General features: G+C 43.7%; 1 protein-coding gene across 2 annotated transcripts in view; it reads right to left on the reverse strand.

The window, feature by feature from the left end:
* Window positions 1-26,058, reverse strand: part of BTK (Bruton tyrosine kinase) — a 158,167-nt gene that overhangs the window by 129,002 nt on the left and 3,107 nt on the right. The window lies entirely within an intron of this gene.

The following is a 26,058-nucleotide window of genomic DNA, read 5'->3' on the forward strand; positions in this document are numbered from 1 at the left end:
CAAAGCCAAGTGGCATTGGAGAGAGCCATTGAGCATGTCCTTAAGATTGTTGGCACCAGTAATCTGTCAAATTAAACATATTTTGATAGGAATCTCAGTGTGACAGAACACTGGCTTATGTGAGCACTCAGAGAGTGAGTATATGATGTTATATCTCCACCCACTACAGACAGCCCCAAAATGAAGACTGTGCAAGCTCCCAGACTCTCACTCCAAAGCCACTGAGCTGCAGTACAAAGAAACGGTAAGGGGGTATTAATTGATAGGGGCACAAGGGTAGAAGTTCACAAATGGGTTCTATGGACAGAAGGACACATGGAAGTATGGGTAAAGAGTCACAAATTGTGGACAAGACAAAGTGGAGTTACAAACGGGGTATTCGCAAAGGGTCAAAAGAACCTGACATGGACAGGAGGATACAAATAGGGGATGTGGCCAGGGGGTCACAAATGAGAGGAAATTGGCAGGTAGTCTTTTTGGGGTCATATGAGCAGAGAGTCACAAACCGGGTACATATGCAGTTGGTCACCCAAAGAGGGGACATGGGCAGAGGGTCACAAATGGGGGACATGAGTAGAGGGTCACAAATTGGGGGGTATAAAGACAGAGGGACACAGATGGTGGGAATATTGGCAGAAGTACACACTGAGGAGGAGGTTATGAAGAGAGGACACATGTGGCAAAAGGAGAGGAAACCGCAAAGTAGTTCACTAAGCTTCAAATGTACCACATTTAAATCTGAATTGCAAAAGAAAAGGCCTAAACAGAAAATAAGATATGATAACCCGGTTGGAAAATGTCTTCAAATCAATTGCATTTGACTTAATTTGGTAATTCAGATTAAAATTCACTATATTTTGGAGCTAGGGCAGTTGCATTGTTTTAATATGCTGCACTCTATATTAAATAATTCTACAGTGCCCCTTCTGAAACTGACTCCGGATCTGCCCTTGTGTCTGATGTGTTCTGAATTTTCTAGCCCTTTAAAAAACTAAAAAAAACTAAACTCCAAAACAACTTTGGCCTGGTGAAGCGGTTTTGGTGTATTAATCATTCTCCTTCAATGCCACTATTCAGTTCTCTGGAAATAAGAGAAAAAAAGGTCCAGGCACTCCAGGAAATTGATGAGGTAAAATTTAATGAAACCCAGCAACGTTTCGACCTAGAGGGTCTTTTTACAAGCTTGAAATGGACCATTTAGGTTGAAACAGTGCTGACTGCTGGGTTTCATTAAATTTTGCCTCATCAATTTCCTGGAGTGCCTGGACCTTTTTTCTCTTATATCCATTGTAAATTTGCACCTGGTGCTGGTTCCTGGTTTGGTTGCACCCATGATTTCTATGTTTTGAATTGAGTACAGTTCTGGATTTGGTTTTGTTGAGACTATCCAGTTCTCTGTTGTTTAGGAGTTCAATCTCTTTGTTTTTTTATTTTCAAGCTGATCCTATAAAACAGTGTGCTTACTCCTGCTCTGTTATTTGAACTTCAATCACACACAGGAGGCTGTTTCAGTCTCTAGCAGGTAATTAAAAGAGCAAGAGATAAGAACTTCTAAAGTAAACACACTGTGTAATAAGGGAAGTTTAAAAATTAGATTTTTAAGGGAGTGTGCAGGGAGGCTGTGAGTCACAAGCAGAAGAGTTGTGGCTATGGCTGCATTTTAAACAAGGTGATTTAACTCCAAAATGACAAAGAACAGTGAGAATGCATTAGCTAGACACCAAAAACACTTTATTCAGCTAAAGCTGTTGTAATGCTTCGAGTGTCCCTTTAATCATCGACAAAGAACATGTGATGGGAAATGTAAAGTATGATAAGAAATAAATAAACTAAGCATTGAAATTAATATGTTATTAAAATCTCACTTTTGTACTGACTACTGTACTGACTGAAAATACCTAACAATATAATTCCCTCTTAAAGGCAGTAAGATAGAACCATCTTTGGGGTTATGGGTGAAAACAGTGAAACAAATAAGGTCAGTAGAAGGGATGTGGTCCATTTTGACACAACTAACACATTATATTGTTACATTATGAATTCTAAAAATGTATTAAATGTAATGCACAAAAACTACTGTCCTATGCTCAAAAATATGTCCTTACACTATCCACACAATTGGTCCTAAGTCAGCGATAACAAACCTATGTGTTCCACAGCGGGCATGCACAGGCCTCTTTGTTGCGCGTACTACAATCAATCAAAAACTTAACTGCTACATACTTTTCGACTGCTGCACAGTGGATGTGACTGCTTGTGTGAGGGAGGGGACTTTTCGCATCATTTACAATAGGGAGGAGAAAATGGTGGGTGTCCTGCTTCTGTGTAAATACAGAGATTTTAATATTAGGCTTGTGTCAGCTGCTGTACACAATGACTGACAGTTTAAGTAGCAGCTTTACAGGTCTACTCAGGGATACTCTGTCACCATAACCACTTCTTTTGAATTAAGCTGTTATGGTGCGAGGAATTTCTGGGTGCTGGTTTACCTCAAGGCATTAAAAATAAAAAAATGGTTTAACCCCAAAGTCTTCAGTCTAGCGCCCATTAGCTCTGCCAGAAGCCTTAAACTTGGAGCTGCTGATAGGTTGAGAGTGTCAGCTGACTTAACGCCTAGGGTGAAGAAAGGAAGTTTACGGGTAGAGCTAGTGGGCTACAGACTAAAGACTTTGTGGATAAATCATTCATTAATGGTTTAACCTCTTGAGCTAAGCCGCATCCAGGAATTAATTTCATTCCACTAAAGTTGTTATTGTGGCCGGGGTGTCCCTTTAAATTTGAATTAACCAGGGAATTGCAAAAGGCCAAGGCAGCTCTTTAGGTAAAGGAGTTGCATTGGGGATTTTCTTTTCACTTCAGCTGTTTTAGACTATATTTTGCAATTCCCTTACCAATTTATCTCAATTCACTTTTTAGTAAATAGACTCTTTTTAAAATTTATTTATTAGAGATAATGGTCAAGTTTTTTTTTTTTTGTGCTTTTCTTCTAAACTAAAAAAGCAGTTTATTAATTCAGACAGTTGTGTGAAGTGTTTAAAAAAACAAACAGATTTCAGGTTTAATTGCAGTGTTGGTATTTTGAGATATTGTAAATAGGTTGGTTTCATGTTGCAGTTTTGGCACTTGGGCCCAAAAATGTTTGCCATCGCTGTCCTAGAGCTCTAGGGATTATGGCGTTTGATATTATTTATCAACATTAACATGTTCATGTTCACTGACTTCAACTCAGTGATACATAGCTTGTGACACATTACACAAAGTAACAGTGATATATCGTGTATATAAGTGTATTATAAAGCTCTATCGCAATAAAATCCACAGTAACGTTTGGTGCATGTGCTTATTATTATATTATATAACAATAAACTGGTAGAGAGTAAAATGTGACTGTAGATTAATAGGATCAGTTGGGCTACTATCTCAGCATGATCAACTACCAAAATGTTTTAAACAGTCCTTCCAAAAAAAAACTAAAATTATGATTTTTAAGTAAAATAAGAGGCCAGATAGGTGAGACTTGTTCATACGCACAGGACGACTACGCTAGAGGCCTGCCAAATCTGCAATGTCCAAAAAATAAAGCCAAAAAATCAAAAGGCTCCAGTTCTTTCCATGTTATGGGTGAAAAATTAAATTGAACTGCATATCTAAACAACCACCTAGAATTAACCAGCATGCTCCTTAACCCCTTAAGGACAGAGCTTCAGAAGCTTGTCCTTCACTTTATGACAACGGCATTTTTTGCATTTTTTGCTGTTTGCGTTCAACTGCAATTTGCATTTGACTAATTTATTGCACCGCCGCATATTACCGTTTATACTCGAGTCAATGGTCTGTATTATGGCAATTTGCATTGCCATAATACAGACTGGGGCTGTGGGGGCTGCAGAGAGCGTTACTTACCTCTCCTGCAGCTCCTGTCAGCTCTCTCCTCCTCCGCACCGTCAGTTCAGCACCTTGGTCAGCTACACTGGGAGCTGACAGAGGGAGCTGCACGGACGGCGCGGAGGAGGAGAGAGCTGACAGGAGCTGCAGGACAGGTAAGTTACAGCTCTGCCAGCCCCCCTCTCCCCCCCACTGAACTGCCAATGCTGGACCACCAGGGAAGGAGAGCCCCCCTCCCTGCCATGTATCAAGCAGGGAGGGGGGATGAAAAAAAATAATTAGTAATAATAAAAAAATTATAATAATTCAATAATAAATAATACAATAATATTAATAATTAAATTAAATAAATAAAAATAATAAATAATAATAAAAAAATAATAATAACAAAAAAATAAAAAAAAATTGCCCTACCCCCACCAAGGCTCTGCAACACACACACACACACACACACATACACACACACTGCACTCATACACACATACACACATACACACACACTGCACTCATACACACACACACACACACACATACACTGCACTCATACACACACACTGCACTCATACACACACACTGCACTCATACACTCACACTGCATTCATATACACACGCTGCACTCATACACACACACTGCACTCATACACTGCACTCATACACACACACTGCACTCATACACTCACACTGCATTCATATACACACGCTGCACTCATATACACACGCTGCACTCATACACACACGCTGCACTCATACACACACGCTGCACTCATACACACGCTGCACTCATACACACGCTGCACTCATACACACGCTGCACTCATACACTCACGCTGCACTCATACACTCACGCTGCACTCATACACTCACGCTGCACTCATACACTCACGCTGCACTCATACACTCACACTGCACTCATACACTCACACTGCATTCATACACTCACACTGCACTCATACACACACACTGCATTCATACACACACACTGCATTCATTATACACATACTGTAAATAAATATTCAATTAATATATTTTTTTTAGGATCTAATTTTATTTAGAAATTTACCAGTAGCTGCTGCATTTCTCACCGTAGTCTTATACTCGAGTCAATACGTTTTCCCAGTTTTTTGGGGTAAAATTAGGGGCCTCGGCTTATATTCGGGTCGGCTTATACTCGAGTATATACGGTATATCCCGTTTTTTAAAGGACAGAAAGGGCTTTAATTTGAAAAATGTTGTTTTTTTTACAGTTTTTGCAATAATAATGTGTGCACAATTAGTGCAGGTTAAGGAAAGTAATTACAAATAAATTCATTTCGTTTTTCTGATTTACAGAATATATAATGTGTCTGGGATTTTAAGTTTTTTTTTTGGTAGTTACAGGTCACAAAGCACAAGGAGTAAAATAAACTTTTAATGTGGAGCGATTTTAGAATTTGGTATGTTTGTCTTGTAAGTTTAATAGCCATAAAAGAAAATAAAATTGACACACAAAAGTATATATTTATATAAAGTAGACACCACAGGCTATTTACCTAAGGTTGTTTTGACACTTTGCCATTTTACCGCCAACCTCTGCTAAATATTGGAGTAAAATTGTGTTTTTTGGGGGTTTTCGCACACAAACTTATAACAAAGAACTTCTCATGTGTATTTTGTAAAGTTGGTGTGTGCTATTCCTGTACAAAGTTTTATTATGTGTTCAGTTACTTCTGCTGAGTACAACGGTACCCCCATTGTATGTCTTTGCTGTCAGAGTGGGCACATGTACTGGGATAGCCCATTCCGGTGCTCCCGGTCTGCCTCTAATACAGAGGCAGACCGGAGCACCATTAACCCCACGATCGCCGCGATTGCGGCGATCTGGGGTTAATTTTAACGCGTGACGGACGAGGTCTGTCACTCTGCGTTAACGCAATCCCCTGAGTGACCTCGTCCGTCACTCGTCCTTAAGGGGTTAATATGTTTAATAAGTTTTGAATATTGATTCTAAGAGGTAAGCTATGCAGTACTTACTATTAGCCGTGGTTCTAATTAGGAAAATAAAAAGGACACTAACAAGCTCAGGATGGTTAATATTTAAATATATATTTTTTACTGATATTCAAATATTAAAGGTACACTATAGTCACCAGAACAACTACAGCTTAATGTAGTTGTTCTGGTGAGTATAATAGCTCCCTTCAGGCATTTTCATGTAAACACTGCCTTTTCTGGGAAAAGGCACTGTTTACATTGCCCCTACATTTACCCCAAAGGGTTAACCATATATAACACATTAACCAATGAGAGTGTCACTATCCTAATAATGTCCCATGTGACCTTAAGCCACTCCTCTTTCTTTTTCTGCTGCCTCCTCAGCTAAGTACAATTTTACATCTCTCTACATATTTGGAAAATTATCTATTTATCTCTGTTTAGTTTGGTATATTTGCCTTAATTTAACCTTGTTGCATTACTGTGGTGGAATCTTGGTAAAAATAAATTTAGTAGGCCACGTGGCATGTGTACGTGCATATGCTGACGTATCGATCAGTTGGTTGCACGAGGCAAGATACGATCAGTAGTGTACGGAGCATGTGCAAGAATACAGGATGTAGTATTCCCCTCCTCCATTGTGCTGGACAGGCCATGCGGTCAAGCAGGAAGTTAATTCTTATTTGTATTTATTGGTCAAGAGAATGTGCGGGTGGAGCTTAATATGGGAGGAGTTATGTGCCTATATAAGGAGCCTGCACTATTTTCCGGGGCTCAGAACTTGTTGTATTTTGGTGACATTAGTGCCTCTGAGTCCCGATCGGTGAACCGAATAAAGAATCTCTTCCTTCCTGAAGAAACCTGTGTCCATCTCTCTGTGCTTGGCTTCCGTCAGTTTCTCCGGTATCATTTGGTGCATTGGCCGGGAAGCTCATCGTTCAACGGTAGCTGAGAGGCAGAGGCGTGAGACGGTCTATCTTTGCCCACGTTCTCTACGGCTGCACCCCTGAACTTCTGCGTGGACCTCCCTTCGTCTCGGCGCCTGTGGTCTGTTGTCCAGGAGATCATCGGCCTCTACGTAAGAAGTGCTGGGGTGTCCCCGTCGATGAGTGTGAACTCAGGTTCAGGAACGAGGAGGTAAGACGACCGCTGTTTTAGACGGCGGACCCACTAGGGGTATACCGATTGTGCGGTAGGCCCATAAGGGGTTTAAATCTGTGTATGGAATCTGCCCCCTCTGTCGGAGGGAAGGAGCGAAGGCGCACCGCTCAATCGAACGCTCTTTAGTAAGACCGTTTGATTTGGTTTGGAGTCAGGCGGGGTTCTGGTGTAAATAGCCCTAGCCGGACACCGGTGTCTTGTCTAGACTAGCGTTCTAGGGTGTACAATTCGTTCGCTAGGTCGGAGGGACCGGGAGACTAAGCAGACTCTGATGTACATTATCGTTTGCTAGATCTCAACCTATCTTGGCTAAGTGGGAAGGCGTGTAAATTTGGAACCCACTAGACTATTGATAGAGTAGAAAGATTAAAAGGGTTCTGTTGTAAATTCCGCCCTCTAGTTCGCTATATGTGGTGCTTGGGCAGTGTGGCTAACCAAAACGGATGTAGATAGTTTTAGGTAGTCCATCAAGGTACTGGCCAATAGTTTAGTTGGGATTGTATATGTGTTAAAGATTGTTAGTAAAGTGTATATCTTGTTAGATAGCGCGAGCTCAGCCGTCTAGCGAGAGTGTTAATAGTGTGTTGCTGTATCATAGTGCACGGTACCATAACCCTGTATATTTACTGACACTGTATATAAGTACTAATCATTGTCGTTTATTGCATGTTTAACACCATAACCACTAATAATTGTATTGTGACCTTAAATTGTACTTTGACCTAGGCTAACCGTACTATAACCGCTATTTGTAAAAGACGATGTTACTGGGGTGTGTTATAGACGGGTAATTCATATATAGAGAATTATAGCGTGGGTGACTGTATAGTTTCGCCAAAGGGCATAATATTGATTATTTAGTGACTGGTGTAACAGCTGTGTGTGTACGGGAATTCCCTGAGTGTTTATTGTGTTATTGTGTACGTTTCACTTGGTAACTGTACCACGCGGTGCTGTTGCCGGAAGAAACGGGTGTGACTGTTGAATAGAACGTGTGCATAGTATTCGTTGTCAACGACGCTCCATTGATAAGTATGGGCGCGTCGGAGTCGACGATTTTGGATCCCTTAGGTTGTATGATAAAGAATTTTAAAAAGGGATTTACAAAATGTGATTTTGGGGTTAAAATGTCCCCTGTACGTTTGGTCACTTTGTGCACTAGGGAGTGGCCTACTTTGGTTGCGGCATGGCCACCACGTGGCAGTTTGGATCCAACCCTGGTACAGCGTGTACACGTGGCTGTATCAGGTAGGCCTGAACTTTATGGACAGTTTCCATATATTGATTGTTGGAGACAGGCCGTAAACGACTCGCCAAGATGGATTCAGATATGCCACGAGGAGCAATGTCGCCTCATGGTGGCCAGGACTTGTTTGTCCACTAGGACTATGGTTAGGCCCATTTTGGACACGCCCCCTGAGTCAGAGATCCCTTTGCCGCCCCCTTACTTCCCTGTAGAAGGAAGTGATACGAGTACAGGAAGTTCTACACCCCTTCCCCCATTGCCCCCATCCACTTCCGCTTCCTCCTCCAGTGCAGAATCCACCCCCCGTCGTACTAAACCTCCCCTTCCGGAACCAACCCCCAGTTAGATCCGAATATCCTGATTTGGCGCCACTTCAAACTTCCGGTCAAGCTTCTTCTAGCTCGGCTCGGAATATTCTATTCACCGACCTTTCCCAAAATCAAGCTTCCACATCCTCATGCCTTACCACCCCCCGACCGGAACCTCTAACCGACGCCCCTCCACGTAGCCCTATACTAACCCGACAACTGACCGGTACCCAACGACCCAAACATTACCAGATGCCTCTTCGTCTGAATCCTGGGTCAGCCTATCTCGATGCCGCAGGTCAAATGGTATATGCTGACCCAGTCTTCGTATATGTCCCGTTCACGACTACCGATCTCTTGAATTGGAAGACCCACAATTCCTCGTACACTGAGAAACCACAAGCTATGACCGATCTGTTCACCTCGATAGTTCAGACACATAATCCGACATGGGCTGATTGCAAGCAGTTATTAATGACATTGTTCAATAATGAGGAAAGGACTAGGATTAACCAAGCGGCCATTAAAGCGCTAGAGGATGAAGCCCGTGCTTTAAATCAAGCCAATCCAGCAGCATGGGCCGCAACACATTATCCTAATGCCGATCCCGACTGGAATGTTAATGGCGCAGATATGGTTCAACTAAAAGCCTATAGAGACGCTATAATTGCTGGCATGAAAGCCGGAGGGAAGAAAGCCATTAATATGTCGAAGACAGTTGAGGTGATTCAGAAAAGTGATGAAGCGCCCAGTGTCTTTTATGACCGATTATTGGAGGCATACCGCTTGTATACCCCCTTTAATCCGGAAGACGCTGATAATTCCCGAATGGTAAACTCCGCCTTTGTCAGCCAAGCTTACGGAGATATTAAGCGCAAGCTACAAAAGTTAGAAGGGTTTGCAGGTATGTCTATCACCCAACTAATGGAGGTAGCGAATAAGGTGTACATGAATAGGGAGTCAGAAAGTAAGAAAGAGGAAGAGCGCAAGATGCGTAAAAAGGCTGATACGCTAGCGGTAGCGATCGCAGGCGTAGATAGACGGGGCCCAGATAGAGGCGATAGTAGGTGGAATAGGGAGCCCTTGAGTAGGAATCAGTGCGCGTATTGCAGAGAAGAAGGGCATTGGAGAAGCGAGTGTCCGCAAAGAGAGCAGTACCAGAGAGACCCACCCAGGGCAGGTTATGGAAACTTTAGAGGCAGAGCGAGAGGTAGAGGAGGCCCCGGAGGGAGCAATGGTAATAGAGGAAGTAATGGGAACAGAGGAAGTGTAAGAGAAGACAGGTACTATCCAGCAGCGCAAAGGTCCCGCGATAGAGAAGGTAGGGACTTTGTAGAATTGGCTGACACGGTCATGGAGGACTATTGATACCGACTGGGCTCCATCCCCCTTGGTCGAGCAGAGCCTATGGTCGATGTATCAATAGGGGGAAAAAGGAGTGCGTTCATGATCGACACTGGTGCTGAACATTCGGTGGTGACTAACCTAGTTGCTCCTCCATCTGGAAGAACTATTACTGTAATAGGAGCAACTGGAAGAAGTGCTGCAAAACCGGTTCTTAAAAGTCGACTCTGTACATTGGGAGGCCACGTAGTAAAACATCAATTCCTTTACATGCCGTAATGTCCAGTCCAATTGCTGGGACGTGATATGCCATCTAAATTACAAGCGCAGATTACGTTCCTACCAAATGGAACAACATCCTTAAAGTTTAATGGACCTTCAGGTATTATGACATTATCCGTACCAAAGGAAGAAGAGTGGCGACTTTATACAGCGTTGACTAGCCAAAACCCTAGGAGTGATGAATCCTTATTCAACATACCAGGAGTTTGGGCAGAGAACAACCCACCAGGACTGGCCCGCAATATTCCACCTATTAAAATCGAACTAAAACTTGGGGTTTATCCAGTGAGCCTAAGACAATATCACATCCCGCAGAAGGCTAAGAAGAACATTCAATCTTATCTGGATAAGTTCATACGGTATGGTATCCTAAAATTCTGTACTTCCCCCTGGAACACCCCATTGCTGCCTATTCAAAAGCCCGGTACAAATGAGTATCGACCTGTGCAGGACTTGAGAGCAGTCAATGATGCGGTTGTTAGTATACATCCAGTTGTGCCCAATCCGTATAACCTGCTTGCTTTAATTCCGGGCGGGGCTACTTATTTTACAGTCTTAGACCTCAAAGATGCCTTCTTTTGCCTCCGAATTGCCGCAGAAAGCCAATGTATCTTCGCTTTCCAATGGGAAAACGCTGTGACGGGCTCAAAACGCCAAATGACCTGGACAAGACTGCCCCAAGGGTTTAAAAATTCACCTACCCTATTTGGTTCAGCTCTAAGTCAAGATCTACTGGATTTCGAGTCCATCCCAGGAGAGTGTGTATTGTTACAATATGTAGATGACTTGTTGATAGCAGCAGTTACAAAGGAAATATGTCAGCAAGCAACGCACAATCTACTACACATTCTCTGGAAGGCAGGATACAAGGTGTCTAGAAAGAAGGCTCAGTTGTGTTTGCCAACTGTCAAATATCTGGGATTCCATATCTCTGAAGGTCAAAGAATTATGGGGCCAGAGAGAAAAGAAGCTGTGTGCCAAATACCGATACCCAAGAATAGAAGACAAGTGTGAGAATTCTTGGGGGCAGCAGGCTTCTGTAGGATATGGATTCCCAGCTACGCGATACTGGCAAAACCTCTGTATGCAGCTATCAAAGGTACAGAGCACGACCCCTTCTTATGGACTCAAGAACAGCAAACGGCATTTGAAGATGTGAAGAAGGCTTTGATCAGTGCCCCAGCATTAGGTATACCTGATCACACACGACCATTCTACCTGTATGTACATGAGCAAAGAAGAATGGCTGTGGGAGTATTGACACAGTACTTGGGATCATGGCAAAGACCTGTTGCCTATATGTCTAAGCAACTGGATGCAGTGGCCAGCGGACTTCCACCTTGTCTAAGAGCCGTAGCTGCAGCCGCCCTGCTAGTAGCTGAAGCCGATAAACTCACTCTGGGTCAAGAACTTTATGTACGAGTCCCACATGCAGTACAGACGTTGTTGGATTACAAAGGAAATCATTGGTTTAGTAACAGCCGTATGACCAAGTATCAAGCAATGTTGTGTGAAAACCCAAGAGTGCATTTAGAGACTGTAAATACCTTAAATCCAGCTACCCTTTTGCCACAACCTACTGAAAGTCAACATGATTGTTTGGAAGTGATGGATGAAGTATTTTCAAGTAGACCAGATCTTCGTGATTTTCCCATCCAGAACCCCGATGTTCAATATTACACCGACAACAGTAGTTATGTGAAAGAAGGGATCCGCTATGCAGGATATGCAGTAACAACGATAGATAAGGTGATAGAAGCTCGCCCACTGGCAAAAGGAACATCAGCACAAAAGGCAGAATTGATAGCACTGACACGAGCGTTACAATTGGCTGAAGGTTTAAGAGTGAACATCTACACGGACTCCAAGTATGCGTTTTTAACCACTCATGCCCACGGAGCTTTGTATAAAGAAAGAGGACTATTGAATTCAGAAGGCAAAGAAATCAAGTACGCAGCTGAAATCCTACAACTATTGGAAGCAGTGTGGGAGCCGAAAGAAGTCGGTATTATACATTGTCGAGCGCATCTGAGAGGAGATGGTGATGTAACCAAAGGAAATCGGATGGCAGATAGTGCAGCTAAGCGTGCCGCTGAATCAGGAAGACAGGAATATGTGGAGCATATAGCTGCTCTTATACCAACTCCACTGTCTCAATGGACTCCAGTTTATACAGTTCAAGAAGAGGAGTGGTTAAAGACTGAACCTGGAAAGTATTTGGAGAACAAATGGTATCAGTTAGAAGATGGAAGAATAGTCATTCCAGCATCACTAGCGGTAGAAATTGTCCAAAACTATCACAATGGGACACATTCTGGGAGAGAGAGTACAGAAGAATCTCTCAGAAAACATTTCTACATACCAAGACTGTCCAACTTGACTCAGGCCATTGTACGAAGATGTGTAACGTGTGCTAAAATTAATGCAAGGCAAGGACCAGTAAAGCCACCAGGAGTCCAGTTTATGGGGGGACTCCCCATGTCCGATCTACAAATTGACTATACAGTAATGCCTAAATCTGGTGGACATCGCTACCTACTGGTAGTTGTGTGCACCTATTCAGGCTGGGTAGAAGCATGTCCTACTCGTACGGAGAAAGCAGGAGAAGTTGTGAGATTCCTGCTACGAGAAATAATACCCCGATATGGACTACCCTGCTCTATAGGATCGGACAATGGTCCAGCTTTTGTTCATCAGTGCCTACAACAACTGACTCATATGCTTGGTATAAAGTGGAGGCTTCATACGGCATATAGACCCCAGAGTTCTGGTAAGGTAGAGAGAATGAATAGAACTATTAAGAATCAGTTGGCTAAAATGTGTCAGGAAACCCAACTTAAGTGGAACGTTCTCTTGCCCATAGCTCTATTGCGAATCCGTAGTACACCTACCAGAAGGATGGGCCTCTCTCCTTTTGAAATCATGTATGGGCGACCACCTCCCGTACTTGGTAACTTAAGGGGGGATTGGAGTCAGTTGGGAGAAGGAATTACCCGGCAGCAGGTTGTAGAGTTGGGTAAGACTATGGAGGAGGTACAGAAATGGGTACAAGATAGATTACCTGTGAATATTTATCCCCCAGTTCATAGTTACCACCCAGGAGACCAAGTGTGGATTAAAGAGTGGAATAATGTACCGTTAGGGCCCAAGTGGAGAGGTCCTTATGTTGTTCTTTTATCTACCCCTACAGCGATAAAAGTAGCCAAAGTGACTCCGTGGATACATCACTCCAGGGTTAAACCAGCAGCAGTCGATTCTTGGCAAGCTACAGCAGATCCAGAGAATCCCTGCAAGATCCGATTAAAGCGCACGACTCAGTCGGAGTGACGAGGAACCTTGTGGATTACAAATTTTATTGTTTCAGAGATTGGTAAGTGAGTGAGAAGGCCATAATAAAGCCTGTCCGCTCACCAACGAGTGATTTAAAAGTCAGGAAAAGTCTCGAAGGGACCCCTGTGAAGACGAGCAGAACTCCATTCCCTGCAGCTCTTACCACCTGGAAGCTGAGGTGCCATCGCACGGACGAAGACTGAGGATGACGACGAAAGATGTGTTTCTAATAATGTTTTTATATGTGTATTTTTATATTCAGGAAGGTAGAGGTACCGACACTCCTAGCTGTGAGGTATGCATTAAGACTACAAGAACAGGTAACCATATTTCCCAGACCCTAATTTGGCATTCGCAATACGAGTGTAAAGGAGATGTATCAAGATGTAGATACTTAAATATAGAATATAGTGTGTGCCATTTAGGAGTAGGAGAACCTAAGTGCTTCAGTCCAGAGTATCAACCCCGTACAATTTGGTTGACTCTCAGGAATGGAGATCCTCAGGGGACCCTAATTAACAAAACGGTATTAGAATCCGTATATTCTTCAGGTGTTCTGCTATTTGATGCGTGTAAAGCGATATCAAGTGGTAGAAAGCCGTGGAATGTATGTGGGGATCTTAGATGGGAGAGAACGTATGGGTCTAACGATAAATATATTTGTCCCAGTAGTAAAAATAAGTATGTGAGTCCTAGATGCCCAAATAGAGATTATAACTTTTGCCCATATTGGTCTTGTGTGGGGTGGGCAACTTGGGGACAGACAGCAGACAAGGACATGATTGTGACTAAGTTGCCTACCAATTCATATTGTAAGTCTATGGAATGCAATCCAGTCCATTTACTTATAAATAACCCCGACAAGTTCTTAGATAAATATGGTAATTTATTTGGGTTTCAAATATATGGGACGGGTTTAGACCCTGGGACAGTATTGTTTATAGGGATAGAGACTGATACGGTAACCTCCCAGACTCATCAGGTATACCATTCCTTCTATGAGGAAATGAGTATAGATAATAAGATCCCCCATAATGCTAAAAACCTGTTCATTGATTTAGCTGAAAGTATTGCCGGTAGTCTTAATGTTACCAACTGCTATGTGTGTGGAGGTACTAACATGGGAGACCAATGGCCTTGGGAAGCAAAGGAGGTAATGTCCGGTTCTGAGGCAGTTGACCAATTAATATCTTCACAAGCCGATTATCAGATGAGTGTTAGAGGTAAATCTGAGTGGAGATTAAAGACCTCCATCATAGGTTATGTTTGCATAGCGAGGAAAGGAATGATGTATAATACTTCTGTAGGAGAATTAACTTGTCTAGGGCAAAAAGCTTATGATGATGATACAAAGAATACAACTTGGTGGTCGGCTTCAAATGTCTCAGAACTATCTAACCCGTTTGCAAGATATAAAAGACAAAACAATGAGTGAGCGCTGGATAACACAGTAGGCAGCAACTTGATAAGGGAATCCCTCTAAAACCCTTAAGGGAGATATAACAAAAAGAAAAAACAATAAAAGCTGCGCCTAACAACAGTCAAAAAATTATAGTGACGGGACACTCTTAGATAAGACTTTCTCCCTTTTATCCATCTATTTTATTTGGACTATAATTTTTTGACTGTTGTTAGGCGCAGCTTTTATTGTTTTTTCCGTTTGCAAGATATGCCAATTTAAAGGACGTGTGGTTTGATTTATCCATCACATCTAGTTGGAGAGCCCCAGCAAATTTGTACTGGATCTGTGGTAAGAAAGCCTATTCGGAGTTGCCACAGGACTGGGAAGGGGCATGTGTGTTAGGTATGCTCAAACCATCCTTCTTCTTGTTACCTATCGAAACAGGTGAGACTTTAGGTGTTAAAGTCTATGATGTGAATCATAGGAAGAAAAGGGGACCCATAGAGATAGGCGCCTGGGAAGATAATGAATGGCCTCCCCAGCGTATTATAGATTACTATGGGCCAGCCACGTGGGCAGAGGATGGTACCTTTGGTTATAGAACCCCAATTTATATGCTCAACCGTATTATAAGATTACAGGCAGTGGTTGAGATTATTACTAATGAGACCTCACAAGCGCTCAATCTTCTAGCGAAGCATAATACCAGGATGAGGACAGCAGTATACCAAAATAGATTAGCCTTGGATTACCTATTGGCAGTAGAGGGAGGTGTATGTGGGAAGTTTAACCTGAGCAATTGCCGTCTTCAAATAGATGACGAAGGGCAAGCAATAGCTGAGCTTACAAGCCATATGGTTAAACTAGCACATGTGCCTACTCAGGTATGGAAAGGGTACAATCCAAGTAGTTGGTTTGGTAGCTGGTATGAGCAGTTTGGAGGGCTTAAGGCCCTCCTACTGGAGTCCTACTGATTTTAATGTTGTGTCTACTCCTGCCATGTCTTATCCCCTTAGTAGTTAGGTCTGTGCAAAGCCTGATTTAAATTTAGTAGGCCGAGATTACCACGTGGCATGTGTACGTGCATATGCTGACGTATCGATCAGTTGGTTGCACGAGGCAAGATACGATCAGTAGTGTACGGAGCATGTGCAAGAATACAGGATGTAGTATTCCCCTCCTCCATTGTGCTGGACAGGCCATGCGGTCAAGCAGGAAGTTAATTCTTATTTGTATTTATTGGTCAAGAGAATGTGCGGGTGGAGCTTAATATGGGAGGAGTTATGTGCCTATATAAGGAGCCTGCACTATTGTCCGGGGCTCAGAATTTGTTGTATTTTGGTGACATTAGTCCCTCTGAGTCCCGACCGGTGAACCGAATAAAGAATCTCTTCCTTCCTGAAGAAACCTGTGTCCATCTCTCTGTGCTTGGCTTCCGTCAGTTTCTCCGGTATCATTACCTATGCCTTATTTGTCCTTTTTTCTGTGGTAAATTATTTGTTTTGTATCACTGTTTTATTGCTGTGTTTGTTTCTCCCTTTTCCCTCCCCTCCCTCAGTCACCTGGTCAGATTGATTATCTTCTGACCAGGCTTTTCTACCATCCTGCTTTGAAGGGACCTCAGTCTGGGGCTCCCTCCTCGCACCGGGTCTGTTTCCCGCGGTCCCGGCGGTTCTCGGCGTTAGCTGCGGCTAAGTGCCGCTCACGCATGCGCACATAGAGAGTGTGCATCGCGGCGGCCATGTTTTGATTGGCAGTTTTGCTGCGCCTTTTCCTAACGCGGCCAATACGCTCACTTGGGGGCGGGAACGTGTCTGTGTTACAAGCCTGCTCTACTGCTCTAACTGTGCCTAGTTTTTTTCTTGTTACTCAGCTTTGCATATTGTTTCACTTGTGCCTCTTAAAGCTGTATTGCTTAAATAGCTGGTGCCTCTTAAAGCTGCATTGCTTAAATAGCTGGTGCCTCTTAAAGCTGTATTGCTTAAATAGCTGGTGCCTCTTAAAGCTGTATTGCTTAAATAGCTGGTGCCTCTTCAGCTGTTGGCTTATTTAGCTAGATGCTAAACTGTCACACTCCTACTCCACAGATAGTAGTGCCCAGTTAAGGCTAAAAATATTTATCTGTCGGTCATTTAATCCTTTCCTTCTGGCCACGCAATGAATGAAGGGCCACAGGAGCAAATGGACTCTGAAGAGTTGCATTCCCTCCTGGACGCGGCTATGACGAAGTCGTGACACAGGCCATATTTACCGCTATGGGGGCCATGTCAGACAAAATCTCACTGTCAATTACCAAGGCATTGAAATCCTCCACTTCTAACCCCCCAGAGGATAATCCGGTAGCCCCTAGTGGGCGTAAGGCCGTCAAAAAAGTCCCACCACCTGGACTAAAATGCCTCCAAAACAATACAGACGGACAGGGTACGTCCTGTCACAGATCATGTGGTTGAACCACAACAAGGATCCCCTCACCGGGCAAAATCGGTGAGGAATTGGGAAAAGGGCTAGAGCCCTCATTGAATCCTCCGAATCTGAGTCGGAGCAAGTGGAGGCACAGAGCGAGTCCGATGAGGAGGACTCTTATGACCCCAGTTTTTTTTATCTCCCTGAGCACAGCTCCATGACAGGAGCGGGAGCAGACTCCAAAGATGGAGTAGAAGACACCGCCCTGGTTGATCCGCAAGGCGAACCACCTTTTGACTCCGACACCTTGCAACACCCGAGATCCTCGGAGTGGTATCCCCTAGAGCACGTTGCAAAATATATCGCTGTTCGCATTAGAAAACCACTCGACAAGGTGGCACGGAGCAAACTCCGTGTGGAAAGCCCACGCCCCACTATTCCGGATATGGCATGCGCCACCCCGGACGTAGACCCCAAAATTGCCCAATTCTTGGGGAAATCAGGCTGCAAAGCCAAGGTCCTGGATATCCTAGGGCCAATTGCAAAAATGTTCGACATGGTCGAAGGCGCAATAACAGGTGGTACCCCGGTGGATTTAGAGGCACTCAGGGGGTGGATCCAGCAAGCCGTATGCCTGCTGGTCAATGCCAATACGGCGGTAGCCACAGAACGGCGCAAGGCAATATTGATAAAAAATAAGCTAGTGAACCTAGCTATTTCAGAGCCTGGACCCCAGGCAAAAGCCCTCCTATTTGGAGATACTTTTGTTAAAGAGCTAGGCACATATGTAGGCACCTTTACGGCACTTGATAAAGCTCAGGCCAACATGAAATGAGTGTTCCACCAGAGAGTTTTTGGCGGGGCCGGCAGATATCGGGGCCGTCAGCCCGGCCGAGCACCCCAGGGTTCATACCGGGGCTACCGAGGCCCCATACAGTCCAGGCTTACAACACCTGAACCCAGAACTACCACACCGTTCTTCCCAGTCCGGGGCAGACCATGGCAGTCTCGGGGACCCAGAGGTTCTGCCTATGGCCGACGACCCTATGGTAAGTTCTATACCTCGACATCTGGCTTCACTAACTATGGTAGGGGGAAGACTGTGTAATTTTGTCACTGCATGGCTCACTGCAGATGTATAGATCCTTCACACTGTTTAGGGATACTCTATAGATTTTGTTCACTACCCTGTTCAAATAAAAAAAAACAACCGCATGGTGTTTCCCACTCACGACCAATACCTAATATCTCAAGAAGTACAAGCCTTAGCCTCCAAGGGCGCTATTGCAGAAGTCCTCCCTCTCACACCGGGTTTCTTAAGCAACCTCTTCCTGATTCCCAAAAAGGGCGGAGGCGTCCATCCAGTCATCAACCTACGACCCCTAAACATGTTTGTCACATACCACCACTTCAAGATGGAAGGCATCCACTCTCTAAGAGATCTCCTGCTTACAGGGGACTGGATGGTCAAGCTCGACTTGAAGCATGCGTACCTCAATAGAATTCCTGTGATTCACTATAGATGCTGTGAACGGAGCACTCCTACTCCCGACAGCCAAAGTCAAATCCATCAAAAAGGAAATCAGGCGGACTTTAGCATGTCCCATTCTTACCTTAAGACAACTGGCCAGGATTGTCGGCCTCCTCTCAGCGTCAATCCAAGCCATATTCCCTGGGCCTCTGCACTACAGGGCACTCCAACGACTAAATGCCAAATACCTTCGCTCAGGGCACTCATACTCAGACTCTGTTCCTCTCGACTGCACTGCCAAAGGCGAACTCAAGTGGTGGCTACAACACATGGAAGCATGGAACGGGCGAGTGATCTTCGGGAACCACCCCAGACATCATAGTGGAATACGATGCAAGCATGCTCGGCTGGGGAGCGCGCTGTGGAGCTATCTCCACCGGAGGAAAATGGTCCCTAGAGGAACAGAAACTACATATCAACTGCCTAGAACTGCTAGCAGGATCGTTTGCTCTACGGTGTCTTTTAAGTATATCGACCAACTGCTCCATTCTATTACGCATGGACAATATATCAGCGGTCCGGTATATCAACCACCTCGGGGGCATGAGGTCAACAATACTAGCAGAACTGGTAAAAGATTTCTGGCAATTCTGTCTGGACTGCAACATCCGGAAGCTCTGGCGACGGACGCTTTCCTCCAACCATGGCCGAAAACCCGCCACTACGTTTTCCCTCCTTTCTCCCTCATCGCACAAACTCTACTGCATCTCAGACATCACCAAACCTCCCTGATCCTCATAACCCCCTTTTGGATGTCTCAACCCTGGTCCATAGATCTCCCGAGATTACCGGTGACAACCGACCTCATACGGGATTCCGACGGGAACTCACACCCCCTTTTACTTCAGGGACATCTCCTCTCAGGGGACCCTATTACATCCCAAATGTTCCACAGGCAACTCTGGACCTCCTGGCAGGAGCTTGGGCCCCAGGAACAAGGAAGTCGTACCTACATGCCTGGAACGCATGGAATGGTTGGTGCATGGAACAACACATGGATCCCATATCTGCAAATGTGAGTCAGGTTCTGAGTTTCCTGACTTCACTTTACAACTATGGTCTGGCATATCATACAATTAACTCTCAGATGTCGAGCACTGGACCTCACGGCACGCTCGTTTACACCAGAAGGAGTCTCCTTCAACATATCGAGACGTACAAAGACATCCATTACATCAGTCTTCTACCCAGCCCTTCCACATAACATTAAGTTATGTCCAGTAGCTTGCCTCAAGGAATATGAGGCAAGGACCGTCTCGATTCGTGATTCCCGGTATCCAGATCTGTTTCTGGCACTGCGACAACCTCACCATCCGGTTTCTACTATCACCATATCTCGCTGCGTTAAATGGATCATGGAGTCGGCGGGCATTGATACCTCCACGTACGGAGCACATTTTGTAAGGGGTGCTATGGCATCAAAAGCCGTTTCTCTAGGTGGTAGGCTAGAAGACCTCCTCTGTGCAGCTGATTGGTCCAGAGAATCTACGTTCCGAGAATTTTATTTCCGACCAATTTCTCATTTTTCCACTTCAGTGATCACGCAGCTTTGAACTAGCATAATAGGAGCCTCCGTGTCCTTTAATAAAATTACTAGATTTTACTAATTTCATGACGTAAAGTCATGATTTTATAAAGGACACGGAGGCGAGTATTATCCCACCCAATCCAGGTAAGTTACGCTCTCCATGTGAATATACTGTCATGTAATGGGGCACGAGTTGTGTAATAATGTGATTTATTCTTTCACCTGATGACTAGTACTGAAATGACAAATTGTTTTTTGGTATATAGGATCGTAATATAATATAGAAATAAGATCCAAGAACGTATTTTACCATTTCATTTCTTTGTTTTACAGCCTCCTAATTTGGTTGTCATTCTGGTCCATGCCTGCCGATACAAGTTCAAGCAGAAGGTTGCCTGTTTCATCTGGAGCCCGTTGCTATAAGTTTCTGGAAATCACGGTTCTTCACTTTATTGACTACATCGTTTTTCTGTTTGAGGAAGTGTTCATCGACAACATCAAAAGAAAGAGGAGTGGCTTAAGGTCACATGGGACATTATTAGGATAGGGACACTCTCATTGGTTAATGTGTTATATGTGGTTAACCCGTTGGGGTAAATGATGTTATTATTTAAATTTTGTTGAATATTTACAGTATTTCTCTCTTTTGCTGCTGAGTTTGCTGCTGATGAATAAAAGTAAGAGAATAGCATAATACTCGCCTCCGTGTCCTTTATAAAATCATGACTTTACATCATGAAATTAGTAAAATCTGGTAATTTTAACCCATTGTGAGGGGGCTAAGGGGGAGGGGGGGGGGGGCAAGCCACCTAAATGGTGGGTTTTCACTATACGGTCAGGAATACATGTTTGCGTTCCTGACCCTATAGTGAACCTTTAAATTTAAAACTTGAAAAACTAAGGCAGCATCTGAAATTTACTCACCCCACTTTTTCATGGTAACACTAAATCTTATGAAAAACATCAATTAAATAGCACACTCATATGCATAACCATATGCAAAAAAACTAGAGAGTCTCAATATGCAAAAAAGTGAAATTGATTTATTATACAATGGTTATCTAAATTAGTTCATCAACAACATGTAAATCACTATTGTATTTGTCACTTCATATATGGTACACAGAAAAATCACTATTGTATTCTGATGATCTCCTTCACAGTTCACTGGTTGTCTAAACCAGTGTTTCCCATCCCAGTCCTCAAGGCACACCTACCAGACAAGGATTTAAGGATTACCCAGTTTTGTCTAAGGTGTTTTTTCTTTTTTTTCTAAAAACACCTTAGACAAAACTGGGTAATCCTTAAATCCTGGACTGGTAGGTGTGCCTTGAGGACTGGGTTGGGAAACACTGGTCTAAATCAACTCATCAAAAAATGTAAATCACTCTTGTATTAGTCACTACATATATGGTACACAGGTAAATCACTATTGAGTTCTGATAAACCCCTTAATAATTCATCTACGGTACAAAAAGCTCATATGTATACATCCCAGGCTATGTACAATTATATACAGTAATTAGATACAACGTGTATACTGTGTATAAGTTAATAAATGTTCAGATGGATCCATTCCTTAGTAATTCCTTAGTAATTCTCTTTTTGAACCACTGGACCAATTTGTATGATTTTGACGTACATTTGTATTTGGAGTATGCTGATTCTGAAAATGTAAGTGAATTTATGTGATTGTGATGCATACTTTTAAAGTGAATAATATGAATAATGTGGAAAAACTGTATTTCTCTGCCTGTGATAATTACATTACCCATTGTGTAAGGTAATTGTATCACAGGCAGAGGGGAGGATTTTGTGTGGGAGTGTCTGAGTGTATTGTACGTGTTTATTGGTTGTTTTCCAAAACCCTGTGGGTGGTACTAATGTGTATATAAGAACAATAAACCCACAGCTCTGGCTGTTCACTGCTTGACCTTCAACACAGAGCTTTGTCTCGTTCTTGGGGGGATTTACTGTATGCTGTTCCAGTTTGACTGCTAGGAGTGTAAACCTATTTGTATGGTTTTACCTATTCGGCTGTTTACAGCATTCGTATGGTTTCCTGTTCGGCGGATTGGTGTCTTTGATGGCTGCCTGTATATCTGGAAGAGGAATAATTCCTAAACGGCTTTTAACCCCTTTTATGCCTGGGGGTGCCGTTACACAAATTAACTTTATTTAGGCTAACACACTTTCTGATTGGTCCACATAATCTTTGCGACTCCAAATGATTGAATATTGGGTCACCTAGATAATGTGGTCACTTTGAGGGTGGGTGTGATGTCACATTTTGTAAAAAAAAAAAAAAATTCATCAAAGATGTGCCATTCAAGCAGGCAGCATCTAAGAAACTACAGCAAAGAAACTGCTGAATGGATTTTGGCCCACGGGAACCAGTAGAGGGAACTGTTCGCCAGGCCGAATGGTAAGTATAATATTCCATGTTCCGGTCCTAAGGAGGTAATCACCGCAGCTTCACAAAGCGTTTGACAAGCAAAGCTCAACTAGGGGAGCAGATCTGAAGTCTAGTGCAAGTAAGTTCATGACAACGAGTCCCAAATGGCTCCCTAAAAGATCCAGATTTAGTCTCTGAGAAACACATTCCTAAATTTGAAGAGTCATCTATAAAATGTTTGCCAAGACACAGCAGGCAATTTGCAAGACTTTCCAATCTTGGAAACTAATCCTGAAAATATGCCAAGATCAATCTTCTGTACACCAGATCTTAGACGGCCCACATAACGGTCTCCACTAGGACCTCAATTTAACTATAATGACGATTCAGCTACTTGTTTTCTATTGCAGTTTGAACACAAATAGATCAGAAGATGCATGCAATTAGAGACTCGGAATTAGATTGGCATCTAATATTCTGGGCTAGGAGTTTTGCCTGGCTTTAAAGTTCTTGACTCAAACATCAATTTAAAGGGACACTATAGCCACTCAGTCCACTTCATCTTCATATATTTGGTCCACGAGCCGTGTCCCCCTTCCTTTTAACCCTGCATCTGAAAATATCACTGTTCTGCACTGCTCAGAGACCATCTAATTGGAGCAGTGCAGGCTTTTGCCTCACATGTGCATTAGACTCCCAGTGCTCTCCTATTGGAAAGCATTGGATTTGCCGAGATCATTGTTCTCGATGATCTCAGCCAAGGAGGGGTGCCAGCAGAGTGGAGACAACTGTGGTGATAAGTATACCTCAACCTTTGAGCTCTCACATGGCAGGTACCTATACATTTGTGTTCCTAATGCTATAGTGTCCCCTTAACCTCTTTTAATGACCTGTCAAACTCCTAAAACTCAAAAGTTCCTAGTAGTTATCATTTCAACAGGTAGAGAAAAAGTACTCCCGGCATCCTGTATCAGGAAGCAATGAAACTATAATACCAAGCACAAGACGAAACTATAATTGCCTTCATAATTTCTTCTAAAAGTTATCACAAATTTTGCTCAAAACAGAATATCATTCGTTCTACTTCCTGCCACACAACATCACACAGTAAGAAGAAAGATCTCCATTGTTTTGATATCAGGCTATGACTGTAAATACACTACCCCTCAACTTTGAAGAAATAAAGTCAAATATTTGTTTTCAACTTTGCAGAATCCAGAAAGAATAATGTAGTATAATTAGGTACTACATCATTTAAACAAGGGCTCTCCAAGCCCTAGTCCTCCAGATGTTGAACTACAATTCACATGATTATCTGGCTATCTATTTCCCTTGGAAAAAACGGTGTTGCAGTTATTAGGTGATTTACTTCTATAGGGTCTCCTCAATCTAGTCTACACTATAAATATGATATGCCCCTCTGATACACTTCAATTGCTTGTATACATTATATAACTGAGCAAATCACTCATTTTCAAACTTCAATGGATCACAACTGCAAAGCTGCATTCCTAACACTATAGTGCTCTCTGGTCCCCCTTCTGGATTTATCTCTATTTATCCCAGGTGGGGATTATATCACCTATGCTGATACCACAGAGCAAAGTACATTTTCAACTAATCCTATGCATTGATATACGCGGAGAGCACTGTATTTTTTACTTTTGTTCTTGTATGCTATATTCTACTGACTGTTTCAAAAGAAGACTTCATATTTGTATCCCAGAGCGGTGATAGCACCGCTCTATGTTGGTTTCTTTTTTTTTATTCTTTTTTTTTGAGTGCATGAGTGAACAAGGCAGCTTACTTTGCCACAATTGCATTTGTAAGCATGGTAATAACACAGCGTTTCACAAATATGGCATTGAAGTAGTGCACATTTTTAAGTATATAGATACACAAGCGAAGCATGTACGTCTAACGGTTATATATAACAGTTGAACTTGAAACATAATGACATAGACTTGAATAATACTGGATAAAGCAGAACAGCCTTTGGGTTGGGTGTTGGCTTGGGATCAGTTAGAGAGATAACTCCAGGCTGTTTCATGCTAGTGCCCAGAATGGTGCGGCACATCAGTCCCGGTAGGTTTGCACTTAGCCGACGCCTATTGGTGGCAGGCTGGCAACACTGAGAGGCCCGAGTCCCCATAGGTTTGCAGGCTCTTTTTGCGGGACTTCCCCTAGTGACCTTGGATTCATGCTAGTGCTGGGGCTGACATTATGAGGAGGGAGGAGATCAAGTGTCTTTGAACGGTGGGCTAGGCGTCTGCCCCTTTCTGTCATTGAGACTCCTAGTGCTCCCGGGCGGTGAGTATTGGGGAGCCCCGTATGAAGGTTGGAGAGAGGGCTGCCCCAGTGTGGGTCTTGCCCGAGAGTGCGGGGCCCTCTGACATGGTGCCTTCTCTCAGATGGGGCTGCACGGGTGGGAGAGGGGCAGTGGGGGGGTAGCCCTGTGGTGCGCCTCTGTTCAGGCTTTGGGCGACTCACCAGTGGACGATGATTAATGTGTTGGAGCCTATGTCGGAATTCTGCCTCACACTCCCTGCCGTCCAAGACACTCTCGGGGCGCTCACCGGTGCTGCAGGCTTGTGTGTGGGTTCCCTTTTGACTGTTGTCAATGGGATTTCTTCCAGAGTGCTCCCACGGTTGAGATCCTGGCCCAGAAGTCGGCGAATAAGCGGTCTAGCCGCTCCGACAGTGGGGGCAGATCGGGTTCTACTGCTGGGGCCCACGTGGCTCCCACCATGTTGTTTGTTGATGGTCCAGTGGTGCCGGTGTTCTGAGGTTGGTCCCTCCGCTCTGGGCTGCAAGTTTAAGTTGCCGGGATATCCCTCACCGGCGGGGGGGTGAGGGGGAGAGGATGTTCTGTGGGGACCTCCAGCGTAGTAGGCTACAGTCAGCTGAGGGATCGGCCCCCTCCCCCGTGCCTCCCGAGTAGGCCGCAAGTAGGCCTCAGGTCTACCCCTGGATGTGGTCGCCTTGTTGGGTCGCTGACTTGATTGGTGTGGCAAACCTAGCCACTTACAGAATATTATGTATATATGCCTGATGTTTGTTTCCATTGTGTCTCTATTCGTGAGAAACTTAACCCCTGTTAAATTTATCTGTATGTAAAGATTTCACCTAATGTTCCTGTGCATTTGTGTTACAGCACACGAATACCGCTAACACGCTGTTTCAAGTTTCACAAACAGTGGATTCCAACCCTGTTCGTTAAACAAACACAAGACCGAATGGGAGACCACCCCAGAAGGTCGTGTGCCGCTCGT

This window comes from Pelobates fuscus, chromosome 9 (assembly GCF_036172605.1).
Source record: "Pelobates fuscus isolate aPelFus1 chromosome 9, aPelFus1.pri, whole genome shotgun sequence".
Classification (NCBI taxonomy): Eukaryota; Metazoa; Chordata; class Amphibia; order Anura; family Pelobatidae; genus Pelobates; species Pelobates fuscus.